Here is a 14,430-nt window from a genome sequence, read left to right as displayed (position 1 = left end):
CTGTAAAAGTTTCACACATTTTACATATAATTTACATAAAAAAATATCAATGAAACTGTATAAGTAAAATAGGAAAAATGTAAGTATTGAAGAAAAAAATATATACATATATAATACTATATAATACTTTATTGATCCCTGGGGGAACTTGGGTATTTATTTCTGAGAAGTCTAAATTGCACTTTCACTAACCTAAGCTTTTAATTAGAATGGAATAATTTTCTTGACAAAAACATCCCTCTACTTCTTCCTCCATTATATTCTGTAGTGTACGTTCTTCTTCTTTGGCGAAACAGCGCCCCTCTGGAGTCTAGTGCCGGGTACATTAAAGTCAGCGAGTGTGGTGAAAGGTGGTATAACACTTTTACAGTCCAGATGACACAGGTGTGCAGAGGGAGATCCAGGTGTTTGCATCGTCTGATTAAAAATGGCGGTTTACAAACAGACCATGAAGGGTTAGGGTTAAGTTTACTATGAAGACAAACGAACTAGACTTTAACAATCCATTCACTACAGGCAACTAGTTGGACTAACTAGTTCTCCAGGGTGGTTAGTTATGTCAGGTGCTATGGTTTTGTAAGACTGAAGAAAAGGTTGAGTGCAACGGAACGTGTCTATCACCTGGATTATTACCACTTCCCCTTTATCAAACATGAGATCGGCGTCAGCCAAAAGTGAGTCAAAGCTCTCAGTCTGTCTCTTTACTGACGTTTACATGTGCTGCTGTGGTTTGTCTGTGGCTAACATGGGGGGGTGCCCTGGGTAAATGTTGACCTATAGTTCGAACAATGACTGTGCTGCCAGGAACAAAGCGTGCAAGGACTAGCTGTTCCCTCACCTGTCTTCAGGTTGATGTTGCATGTATGTCAAGCACTGTAGTTTATGGCCTGGATTTAAAAAGAAAAGTCATATCAATGCCCCCCCCTGTTTCTTTAACCTTTAAAGACAGACTTGAGTAAATCCAGAACTATCTACAGAGGTGCAATGATTAGTAATGAAATTAATGGATTAGTTGATGACCGACAATTAATCAACCACTATTTTGGCAATTGAATAATCATAACACCTATTTGTTTTTTTTTATGCATAAACGTAAAACAATTGCTGGTTCCGTCTTCTCAAATGTGCAGGGGATGCTTTTCTTTGTTGCACATGATTGGTTGTTGTTGATGGTTGAACCTTCGATCAGATTTAATTTGTAAAGCACTTTTCATACAAACAATTAAATACTAAATGCTCTACAGAATTAAAGCAATAAAAATAATCTGCATATGTGGAAACGTACACACGTGTGCAGCTAGCACAGTGGCACGTGTGGTCCACATGCTCATATGTTTTGTCCCGTCCACAGATGTTCACAACACATTTGTGTGAACCACGGCAGATGTAGGTAGATCATGACAAAATTCACACGGATGCTTTGCGATCTATCAATCTTCATGAGGCGCACACACACGCCACCTCCACACTGATGTTGCCTTCCTGTCGTTTATATAGACACATAAATAAGTGATGCGCTAATTAATTAATTATCATCACATATACAACACATTACAGTTGACTATTTACCCAAGAACAAGGATATGTTAACTATATCCATTCATACATTAAATATACCACTTATCCTTAAGGGTGCTGGAGCCAAGCTGACATTGGGCGAAAGGTGGGGCACACCTTGGACAAATATTGATATATGATACCATATTAAGGCATACTGAAACACCATGTTTGATTTACAGTCTGTACAATGTTTTAAATATGAAATGTAGTGCTGAAAAGACTGCAAATTGGGAAGATCCCCCCTTGATTCTATGATAACTCAAGACTTAAAGCCTCATATTGGGTTAAACTAAACTTAAATGTATCTTTGCATATGAAAGGACTGGATATTAGGTCGATCTCTTATATTCCAGTTGTCGTAAGGGTTCGATTACAGTGACTTTTGACTACTGTTTTAAAAATAGACCTGAATATGTTCCGTCCTTTCATTTTAATGTAAAATATTTTTACCAAATCACGTTTAAAGAATTAAATGCTTTTCTCTACTATCTTTACTGAATTCACTGGGCTTTATTTCACAGTATAATGCAATACTGTGAGCCTACGTGTTGAACAGCAGTTTCTAAGAATCAAACCAGCATGTGGTTTCCCTTTGAGGAAAACACCCATGCAGCCTATAGCAGGTCATCCACTTCCTATGTATGTGTGTTTACGTATATAGCATTTCGTGTGTGTGTGTGTGTGTGTGTGTGTGTGTGTGTGTGTGTGTGTGTGTGTGTGTGTGTGTGTGTGTGTGTGTGTGTGTGTGTGTGTGTGTGTGTGTGTGTGTGTGTGTGTGTGTGTGTGTGGGTGTGTGGGTGTGTATAAAGACCTGGGGGGTTGGGAGGGATGTGGTGTGTAGGTGGGGCATTACAAGCCTGTGTGTGTGAGGCTAGTGGGGTTTGTGTGGCCTTTTCTTTGTGTGTAAAGTGTTTCCTGACCTTTTCAACTCAGGAATATTGTTTTTTTTCTAATTGGAATCTCATCTGACATCGGATCTGACATCCTCTTGACTGTTATAACTAAATAGCGTGTTGTGGATTTGTCTGTAATGTGATTCATCTTAAACAGCATTATTGTTTGAGACATCCTATATATGCGGTGTGTGTATATATATAGATCAAAAGAGCGTGTGTGTGTGTGTGTGTGTGTGTGTGTGTGTGTGTGTGTGGCGCGCGCTCATGTATTCCTGCTCACGTGCCTGCATGCATGTAGGGATGCAGCAACAAAGTCCTGTGCCGGTAGACACAAAGCCGCCCCCACATCCCCCTCTTCCATCTCCCTGGGGGTGTGTAAGTCTGTCTATGTGCCTGCTCCCAGCAGGAGGGGGGCTGGAGCCCAGGATGGGAGGTTATGGAGGTGGCGGGGCGGGGGCAGTCTAGCCATGTTTACAGCCTGGGATGTGCCGTTGGGGGTTAAAAGAAGGGGACAGTCACTTCTGGCATTCTAATGCTTATTTAGCTGCAGCACGGCCTGCAGTCATTTGTTCCCTGACCTCAGCAAAACACAGAAAATATCACAGACAAGCACAATATATAATGGCTGAAATGTACTCTATTTCCACACATGAACAAAATGGGTATATTACTTTGTAGTTGATCTGTGCTACAAATAACACACCCTCTTAATTCACAGTCATTGTGCTCAATTAAAGGACATGAATTCGTGATTAATTATGTGTCTACAATGGAAAAACATGTGTTTTATCTCGTGGCGATCATTGTGAACAGCTGGGTACTCTACCCGTCCCCCCCCGTATGTTTACAGGCGCTTCGGCTCGGAGACTCTCCGGTCAGGCATCACATTGGCATTGTCATGTACTGGGGGCCTGTCGGCGCGCCTCCGTCGTGATGGATTGTCGCACAACAGCAGTGTGAAGACTCAGTGTTACTGAACCCCGACATTCAAGTACAACAGACAAGCAGAATCGCGGCTGACTTATATATACAGTCTATGGGTGACCGAGAAATGCTCGTCCCGGTGAACAGCCGCGCGAACGCGCCGCTGGTCTCACTGCCAGCTGTGGAAGACTGTTCAGCTCTACTGTGCGGTTACAGTAGTTCCGCGGTACGTAGTTCGGTCACGGAGCCGCTGCGAGAGCGCAGCGCGTCTCCGCACGCCTGGCTGTTCACGGGCGAATTCTGGTCAGCCCCTAGACTGACATATAAGGTCAGCGATTCTGCTTTCTCCGTTGTTGTTGTACATTGGGTAAATGATGGTCTAGCCCCACCTCTCTTTCTCTCTGTCTGCTGCTGTGTGCTTGTAGGATGGCAGAGGGGGACATTAATGTTGGAATTAAACTCCAGGAAAAAAATACAATATGATGATTTTGATAATTTATATCATATAAAATATGTAATTTATATCGTTATCATGGGGGAGGGGCTGCTCATTAGCATTTAAAGAACAGGCAGTCAAACAGGTCACTCGGTGGGGCTGTTTAACAGGGTAAAGTTGAAATGATCTGGATTTGACCAAGTATGTTACAGACATTCATTAAGACCCAGAACATCACTTGTGTAAAATGGGCATATCCTTAAAGATTTTGATATAAGGCTGTAAGTTAAAATCAGCTCCAAGTGGCATGTCGTTGATTTTCATTTCGAAAAATGTTTTCAGTGAAGCACTTTCTGTGTTGGATTTCAAGTCATTATTGATCTGTTGCTGGGCACTGTCACACACAGGACCGCTTTTCTGTGCACGCTGTAATCAGAGTTTGTGAGTTCAGATGGCAGTACTTATTCATCTCCATGACAACTGCTAATGTGACACCACATGTTTTTTGTGCGGAGTATAAAAACATGGACCTTGCATCTCTGAGAAGTTTTTAAAGATGTGTCTTATATTAGTTTTGTTGCTTTCAATCATCTTTCTCAAGCTGCTTTCAGATATGCATTGCCATTTTCCTTGGGGGCTGTGTGTGAGAATGCAAATGTGTGTGCCAGGTCTGTGTATGGCTCTGCGTAGGGTACATGTGTATGCGTAGGTTACAGCGTAGCTTCGCTGCAGAAGCATGAATTGGGCTTTAGAAACGTTATCAACATTTTCCGGCTGTATTCTCACATATAGGCTTACTCAGCCATTTTCAGGACATTTTACCATGGGGGCTGGCAAGAAAAGTTCTGGAAAATGTCTGGACCAACTTAGTCGAACATTTGTGTTCTCACATACAGCCCCTCCAGAGAATTGAGTAGTCAGTGCATGTCTGAGAGCAGCTTTTGAGGTGTAGAGGTGCTAAAATCAGATGTGTTTTAGCACCATCCAAATGGTTTATATAATCAGTCTAGGTTTTTTATTTTTTTCCAAAAGCCGTCAGTTTCTTTTATAGATGAAAGAGAGTGAATATTTTTATTTTATTGGGTCTTTTGTTGAGTGATACTCCAAAAAAAAAGTATTCTTGAGTACGAAATATTTTTCCTCTGTAGGTTTTATAGAATCAAATCTTTCTACAAAGCTGAATATACATGAAAAGATGATGATGTGGATGTCTATGTCCTCGTACAGATACCCTTATTTTATATATTATACCCCCACTCCCCCACGCAAACATCACATCATGTTAAATCATAACATGCAGCCCACTCTTCCCTCTCTATGTATTTATACACACAGCATGTGCGTATTATTACTCTGATCAATCAAGAGAAATGTCAGTGAACACACAGAACATACCCAATGAAATATGATTGATAGGTGCAATATCAGCATGAGACAAGCTAGAGATGACTACAATATCCTCTCCCTTTTCCTTTTCAATTACCTTACCCAAGAAGAGCCATTCTCTCGCCTGCGTTTTGATTATGAATTGCTCTGTCCTCTGTCCTATTGGGTTTTTTGTCCCAGAGGCCCCCAAAATATCCCACAGAAGAACAATGTCAATGTCAGTTGCTGACAGAGCTGCCTTTAATAAAGCAATGGGAAATTCATTTTGCAAAGGAAGGCACGGTATCATGCGCCAAGAGCTTGCGCGCTCCTATTCATATACATGAGAAAATATGTGTACAAACACGGGTGTCGTAAAGTAGAGTCATTGAAAGTACATATCGTCCTGCTCCAGTATCACAGATGATCACAGTACTGCATGTGGCCGTATCATATGAGCAGCCGGGCGTCTAGTCAGCCGTCTGAAACGGGATTCCTTCCAGCAGCAGGATAACCGAGGTTGAGGGCTAAACCACCACATCGCTATTGCTCCTCTCACAGTTTGGTGTGAGATGACAAACGGCTCCATGTGGATTACAACATTTCTGGCATTTTACAACTTGGTTAACACTACAGCGGCAACACAAACCTCTGCTGGAGTCGAAGTTGTCTAAAGTTGTGTTGCTTTTTTTTCCTGATTGATGCAGAGTTTGTGTTTGGGAGAGAACAGAGAAAAGGAAGGGGTAATTTGAAGAAATGGTCGCAACCAATGTGGTAATCTCAGACGGATGCTTTCAGTCAAACGTTGGTTCAATGTTTGGCTTGAGATCTCTCTCTCTCTGTGTGTGTGTGTGTGTGTGTGTGTGTGTGTGTGTGTGTGTGTGTGTGTGTGTGTGTGTGTGTGTGTGTGTGTGTGTGTGTGTGTGTGTGTGTGTGTGTGTGTGTGTGTGTGTGTGTGTGTGTGTGTGTGTGTGTGTGTGTGTGTGTGTGTTTCTGTCTGTGATGCTGAGTTTGTCAGATTCCTGTGTGGATTGGAGTAAATGAGGGCTGTGGAATGTGAGTGGAGGGCAATCATGGCAGACCGACAGGAGTAACCAGATACCGGTTGCCAGACTTCAGAGGAGTGGGAATCCCTCTGTGCCGACACACCACCTCCTGCAGGAGACACTTTGGCTGGGACCCTAAAAACCCTCCCCCTTCCTTTAATTCAGACCTGGCCCTTAGTGGCCTGCCTCCCCCCCTCCCACCCGCGCTGCAAAAACCTGACTTTTGTCTACTTGTCCTAATGCAGTGTCTGTATACAGCCTCTATAAAAATAACATTGTATTTCTACAAATCTCAAGCTGAGTAAATTAATCGATTTGTTGATTGAAAGTGAATTAATCTGCACATTTTTTGAAAATCAGTTGATCAGATCAGTCACTAGTCCCAGCCACTCATTTGAGAGGATTTGGCACTTTTATTTTTCCATTAGGAAAACAGAATAAGAATCAGAATCAGAATATATTATGAATTAAAAAATATCACCTTTGACAAGGTGGTATTATTTATTAATTTCTGACATGTTCTTGGTCATTGGGTTAATTGATTATTGACGGGCAATCTATTTGGAACATAAGTTTTCATACCTCGTTTTATTAAAAAAAATGTATGTCATTGTAATATGACATAAAACCAGAATTGCTGTTTCGTGCCATCACCAGTTTCTGTGTGAAGCTAATTCTGCCTGTAGCCTTATATTTAACAGAGAGAAATGAAAGTGTTAAGTGATTGGCTGTTCCCATAACAGCCAATGTTATACAATCTATAAAGCATTTTACTTCTTTACCTTATGGTAAACACACTAAAGACTTGCATGTTACAAACATTTAAAGTTTTCACTTTAATACGAACAAACACACCCACGCACGGCCACACACACACACACGAATGGAGGAATTGGTTGATCTTTATCATACTTTCTGGATCAGACCGTGACCCTGCTGTCTTCCTCAAAACATCCTGTCTGAGAGGGGGGGGGGCGCACGCACACAGAGGATGGGATAGATGATGTTATCAGAGAAGAACATAAAATCTGACAAAATACCAGATATGGTAGGAGCTGTAATTGCTGGAGGACATGTTCCTTCCGCTTTTCTGTGCATCTCCTCTTTTCCCAACTTTAAATGTTTCCCCTGATATGGGTCCTTATTTTGCAGTGAACAAATAAAATATGGCAACCAAGTTCCAAAAAAACCCTAGTGCTGACTTGTACCTACTATCTATTGTGCCCTGAGGCTTAATCTATACGACTGTTTTCATTTGAAAACGACATTTTCTAAAGGAAGACAATCTGTTACCTATGACACCTCTGAAGATGCATTTCACCTGACCACGCACGTACACAGGAATTGCTCAAATGATAGCCTGCATCCTACACATGTCAGCAATCATATCATTGTGTCAGCTGTTAGCAAAGCAAACAGGGTCAGTATTGCTTGTAGTTGATCGTCCATGTTGCGTTCTACACTGGTAGCTGAGGCTAAGGTTGGCTGTTTTCTTCCGGAGGGTGTCATGTGATAGGATTCTTACGAAGCGAAGGCTACGTCCTGAATGAAGAGATCAGATCAGCAAGTGAGTGTCTATGTTATCATTTCCAAACATCATTTATTCATAGTAATGTGGACGGCAGGCGTATCCGTAGAAGAATTGATGCGTTTTCAAACAAAAACTTAGTAGTTTGGATGCAGCCTGAGTTAATGGCTACTTTTCTATAGTTGATATAAGCAAACATAATCTTATTCAATTTATCATCTCCTTAAGTGGCAATTTAGACTATCCTGCTTCCATGCCAATTATGCAATCATAAGAACTGAAGTGGAAAAAAAAAAGAATCAACCAAGCAGCATCACTTATAGACTGTGATATACTCCTCTATTAAAAGTGTTAGTGGAGCATTTGAAGAAAAAAAAACCTTATGAAGAATTAATCCCTGAGGAAAAATTTGTCTGACAGAGGCAAGAACATAGGCAACACATACTTCAATCATGTATACACATACACATGTGTGTGGACGCTTGCACAGACACACACTTTAGTTTGGACTTTCTTGCACAGTAGACCCTGGGGCCTCGTTATATGAAGAGCCCGATCAAAGCAATAGTGCTGACACAGGGAGGAGAAAAAGATAAAGAGAAGAGATACAAAGAGGGAGAAGGAATGAACATCCAGTGACGACTGTAACTTTGTTCTTGAATACTGAAGTTAGAGTCGTCTCTGCATTCATCAAATGTAACTTCTGCTTTTACTTTAATGATCTCCTCCCTCAATGCCAGGAGAAAACGAGTAGCAGAGAAGCTGCCGTCTATTCATCTTTAACACACTCGACTGAGAGCCTGGTAAAGATCCAGGTTCTCCTGTGCTACTGACTCATTCATCATCTACTCGACATCGGCCTTGCAGTAACAATACCTACAATACAGACCTATAACTGTATGTTTTCTAGGCATAAAGACCATTTTTGTTTCTAGCTTTGTGCCTCCATCCCACTGCTGAGTTAATTCCCTTTTGTGACTCTCACAGTATTGACAGTTAACATAAAAAAATAAAATTCAAAAGCAACATTTCTTCCCAGAAACGGAGTCCTTGATACTCTTGACAATCCTCAAACCTTGCTATGAACTGTTTCCTTTCAAAGTACTTTTAAACTTTTTTTTTTCTTTAGAAAACAGCAAGAGATTTCTGTAGATTATCCACAATAACAAGAACACGGGGCTTACAAATATAGATGTTGCTTTTGAATTGTTTATGGTTTAAAGCTTTCAGTATTTTGACCACTGACAAATTCACTGTTCCATTCAACCCTATTGTGTAGGTGCAGAAACTTCAGAGATTGATTTCTCAAAACCTGCGAAATAAAACTCACTCCAGATATCATGCTGTATTGGCCTGAATAGAGATACTTTTTTCTTCATTTTTGTTAACTACACATGAGAAAGTCAGAGCCATATTGTAATAAAGTACTAGTTATAAATGGATTTGCAACCTCAGACAGTCTTTTCAAATGGAGAGAGTCCCTGTGTTGCATTATTGTAAATGGTGAATCGACTATATAACACTTTTCCAGTCTTATTGAGCACTTAAAAAGCTTTACAGCACAAGTCTCATTCACCCTTACAATCATACCTCACTTCTAAACAATCTTTTGTAATGGTCTGAAGGAGCCAAGGATCAAACCATTGAACTTCTGTTTAGTGGATGACCCTCTTTACCTCCTGAGCCACAGTCAACACTACTTTTCCGATACTTGTGCAACATATTTTTCATCCACAGAGAAAATACATTTCTAACAATCAAAAACAACTCCAGCCTTTACTTGCAGGAGGGGACCAGGGACCAAATGATCTGCCACACGTCACCACGTCATGAGGGGGACAAAAGGACAAACGGACTGAAGAGTGAAGAAAAGTGCAAACACCCAGAGCACTTCACTGCCTGCTTATGAGACAAAGTGAGTAAAACTGAGCGAGTCAAACTACACAAACGTCTATTTCAAATATCTCCTTTTTATAAGAGAGTAGTAGGTGCTGGTCTAGTATTAACTTGCTAGTAGTTGATAGGTTATTGTATCTCATTCAAACCAAGTTTTGTCTTTTCAGAGTCCCTTTTTTTCCTTTTTCTTTTGGGTGAATTTTTCCAAAAAAGTCCAAAATTTTATTGTCTCTAAACAATCTAAGACCTTAAAAGCCTTGAATACATTAAAATATGACATGCTAGGTTTTAAATATGTTTAAGGTGGGTCTGAATTATTTTAACGCTATTCTGTAGCTACATCTGTCGCACTGTAAAATGAGTTATATTTTTTAAGATAAATGTTTTGGTGGCATGTATAGTTTGTAATGTCTCCGTTGTTAGGTGTAGGTCTTTCTCAATGATTCAGATATTTGCACACTGTAAAAAAAGTACAAACAAGACCAACATGGAACTGATAACTGGACTAAATACACCTTGGTCAGAATTTATCGCAGTTCACTCGTCTTGGCTGTGGGAAAGACTATGGATAACTACTGTTTCTGTAGTTTGCAAGATACTGTGGTGTTTTGAGTTACTCGCTACTAGGCTACTCCAACTTATCTTCAACTATAGGGAAGTGTAAGTAATTTTGGGACTCAGATATTGCTTTATATCTGTCGTAATTGACGTAGGTATAAAATTGTATTCTTAATGGTCTTAAATGTCCTAAATAACCTTCCATTACATTTAGTCACCAATAACCACTGTTTGTGAATTTCAATCAATGAGTCTGATGAAGAGGCGTTTCAAGGAGCACTCAGAAAATCTTTAAGTCATCACCATCCTCCACTGGAGAGCTCCTCGCCCTCCTCTCCTCCGTCCTTTGACTCTTCCTTCACTCCAACTTCACCCCTCTCTCCTTCACCTCCCCTCCTGTCTCCTTTCTCCCTGAGTGGTCTCTTCCTGTTGCCCTTTTCTAAGCATGAGCCAACAATGCTGACGTACTTCCATGTTGTACTGGGCGAGCTGTACTCTCCAAACAAACATACTTAGGCTGATAGAGACACAGTGGCAGAAAGAAAAGATCAAGATAACGAGAAAAAAAAAGACCACCAGGAAAGACTGTTTGTTAAAATGTGATAGCAGAGAAAGAAAAAGTCCTGGGACAGTCTAATTTATTTGCTGAGTGCACCATGCTGCACTGACTGTAGATTGAGAGATTGTGGTAGATATAAGGCTGTTATCAGCTGAATACATAGATATTTTCCTCCAAAGTTTTGTATGTGAAATCACAGGAGAATAACTATAGCTCCATTCCTGAGAATCTCTTAAAGGATTGTTCTTCTGTATAACTGTGCTCAGTAGGCGATTTGTTTATTTTTACCAGGGGCAATGGCCCCGATGCCCAATTAATGAACAGCGAACATGGACAGAAAACTTCTCTAAATAGTCAGTTTAAGTTAGTTGTCATAGTTTGCCGTTGTAATGAGGCTTCTGCTGTGTATTGAGCGTGTGATGTGTGTGTGAATACAAAATAACTCAACAAGGCATGGCAGATTTTCACCAAACTGGTTGTGAATATTACTTGGGCAGGTATCTCCAGATGAATAACTTTTAGAACTGATCAGTGGGAGTGTGGAGTAGAAAAAGAGATGGATGTTTTAACGGCCACCGACATGGGGTGCATTTCGCCTGGTGCAGCTGAGCAGTCTCTCTCTCAGGGGATGGCTGAAAGAGTATGGCAGAATTGACAGGGGGATGCTTTTTTGATAATTTTGTTTTTTAAGGGAATGGCATCGCCCCTTATTCCCCTACAAATCACATACTGACTGTACCATAGCCTCACATTGTATTATTATCAGTGTCTTACCTTTTGTTTTGCATTGATAGTGTAACAAGACAAATTGTCTGCAGTAGATTAAAATGTGAGAATCGTTATTCTTTTGATAATTGATAAACATTAAGTGTGGCTGAAACTTTGACGCTTGTGCTTGCATCACACTTTTTTAAAAGTTTCTATTCCTGCTTTTGAACATCACATTGACAAACACCTCACTCTAGATTGCCGGGGCCACGCTTGATGGAGCTAATCATACGCAAGCAATCGGGCACTCTTTCATCTTAAACCATTTTCTCTCTTTATTACACATCACTCTGGTTTGTGCACCGATGCCTGATATTGAATGGTACTGAATGAAACAGTGGAGAGAGACTTCTAGCCGAAGTGAAGCCGACGCTGGCTTTCATCCAGTACCTGCCATCGTTTATCTGGGCAACAAGGGTTATTGAGAACAGTCAGAGACGAAGAGAGAAGTGTGCTGACAACCTTTATACTCGTGATGATGTGTAGGTCTCTGTCGGCAAAGAGCCTGAGAAAATGTTTTTCATTTCAGCTTTCTGCCACTGTCACTTACTGTAAACTCTTGCATTACAGCAAAGTAGAGCTTTTTTATGGGAAAGCCAAACAAGATGAATACACACAGTATGTCTTCTGTAAAAAGCAAAACCTGAACGCAATCAAATAGTGTTTTGCCATAAATGAGTTACTAAAGTATTTTCATCCCAGAGAAAGGACATAGAGAGGAATCGAGCCTCGGACTGCCTCGATCCTGTTTGTTTTATAGAAACATCCTATTGTAAAGCTTCATGTAGGGATATTTTTTATATCTGAGTAAAATAAAGTCCCTGCATTTGATGTAAATCTCTTTCTGTTGAGTAGAAAAGCCATAGAGATCAAAACTGAGCTTTGCAGTTGTTAGACCCACCTTTGACTGCTTCCACTCTTTTAGCTAAGCTAGGCTAAACACGCCTCAGATCTGTCTCTGAATGCACAGCTGAAATCGATATTGATTCACTCTTCGGACTCCCAGTAAGACGTAAACAAGCAGAACGGTGTCAGAATATTAACCTGATATCTCACGAGACAAATAAGTGAAACTAGTGAGTCTCATTGATACTATCATCTTATAATTGTCAACAAAAAACCTAATGATAATTCTTTGTTATAAGAAATCTCTGACAGCAGTTGTTGACCTTGATGCAGGTTGTTGTTACTGTTCAAATTAATAAAGATTTTGCTTTATTCTAGTACAGAGCCTTATTTAATGTGATCAGTATTTACCTAAACTATTTCATGTTTAATTTAGTTCAGGGTATTTTAAGCATTTTTCTAAAATGAAATAAAATTCATTTGTAGAAAAAAAATCACAAAATTCGATAATATAAATTAACATTGACTAACAGTTTATTTTCTGTCCGAAAAAGAGTTGGAAGAAGCAACGTGCATGTCTTGTCCTCCCCCTACGTCAAAATGATAAGGCTACATTTATCTTAGATAGAATGTTTTTTTGAGAAAATCCTTGACAATCAATGGGTTGGTCCATAATTGAGCTATAATCACACAACAGAAAGACCCATGTAGGTGAAATGTATTCATAATGGAGACAGAAGAACTGAGATCATCAGAGTGTGTAGTGTGCGTAGTTTGCAACTATAGTCCTATGTCTGAAATTGATGACATTGAGATTACTGAGCAGTCATGATGAGTATAAACTGAATTTACTGGACCACAGACACACACACATGCACATGCGCACACAGTGTACACACAGAAAATCCTGTTCATGTAATGAAATCCCCTTTGTTCGCCGAGGAATTTGTCCACAGGTCCAGGGTCAGTCTGGGCAGTGTGAAGACTTATCAAATATTTGGCGACACATCAGACGGGGCTTCTTTGATTCCTGTGACCGTGATGAAGATGAAGGGAAGAAAAAAATGGTTGGACTTGCAGGGACCTCCAACAGAAAAAAAATGACAACAGAAAATAACGAGACCGACACAGTCCCACCGTTGTCAATCCAACTGCCACCACCAACACCACCTACGTATACTAGTCCCTCAGGGACTGTGATGCAGAAGTTATTATAGATATTTGAGTAGGAGACACCACACACACACACACACACACACACGCACACACACAGACAACCCCCATTCAGACATGCAATCAAAACATGCAGTGACTTACATCAGACCAGAATCACATTTTCATCACGTTACTCCACTGCTTGTCATTACAAGGAAGAAATGACACAAACCAACATTATATAATAAATAATAATCGCGACTTGTGTGATAATCAGAGATGTCCCAAACAATGAGAGTGTGTGTGTGTGTGTGAAATATTATTTGGCCACAGTGATCAGTGACTTTGATACTGAGGGGCGATTCCATGGTACATCAACAGAGTCTAGAATAGTTTGGCACTTGATATTAAGCTGAAAAGTCAAATGTTTTGAGCTATTTTAATAACTCAATATTGTAAGTTGGGGTTGTTTACACTTCATACTATATAATGTCCATGTTCTCCATTTGTAATATAAATAAAACCGTGACAAATCACAACTATAAATTCTTTAATTCAAAGTCGTTTGTTTGTTACATCTTTTAAAATGCTTCTGAAGTGTATTTATATAAACTAGAATTATTTCAGATTAACTTAGGTCTGAGTCAAAGCTGGAATATGCAGAAAGTAAACCAAAATGGATATCAGAGAGGGAGATACAGCTCTGCTGTTGCTAAGCAACTGCATGCCTCAAAGTCTGTGGAATTTAAACAGTGGACAGGATCCAATTTTCCCGGGGACTGATTTCAATGTTGCGCCTATTTTAGAGGTGCCCTGGACATAAGAGCAGAAGTCTGCCCGAAGTGTGTGTGTGTGTGTGTGTGTGTGTGTGTGTGTGTGTGTGTGTGTGTGTG

At 40.3% G+C, this 14,430-nt stretch overlaps 1 long non-coding RNA gene across 2 annotated transcripts in view; it reads left to right on the top strand.

The window, feature by feature from the left end:
* Nucleotides 1-407: 407 nt before the first annotated feature.
* The window catches only part of LOC118125618, a 29,272-nt gene continuing 15,249 nt past the window's right edge, over nucleotides 408-14,430 (top strand). The window contains exons 1-2 of one of the 2 annotated variants that reach the window (XR_004698870.2): nucleotides 408-674; nucleotides 9,542-9,670. This is a non-coding gene — a long non-coding RNA (uncharacterized LOC118125618). Of the gene's footprint in view, nucleotides 675-9,528; nucleotides 9,671-14,430 lie in introns of both variants that reach the window. The other variant, XR_004698871.2, reaches the window with a different exon arrangement.

The sequence above is a fragment of the Hippoglossus stenolepis genome, chromosome 18, assembly GCF_022539355.2.
Source record: "Hippoglossus stenolepis isolate QCI-W04-F060 chromosome 18, HSTE1.2, whole genome shotgun sequence".
Taxonomy (NCBI): domain Eukaryota; kingdom Metazoa; phylum Chordata; class Actinopteri; order Pleuronectiformes; family Pleuronectidae; genus Hippoglossus; species Hippoglossus stenolepis.
Note: the sequence above shows the minus strand (reverse complement) of the source record. Positions and strands in the feature narration are given on the sequence as shown.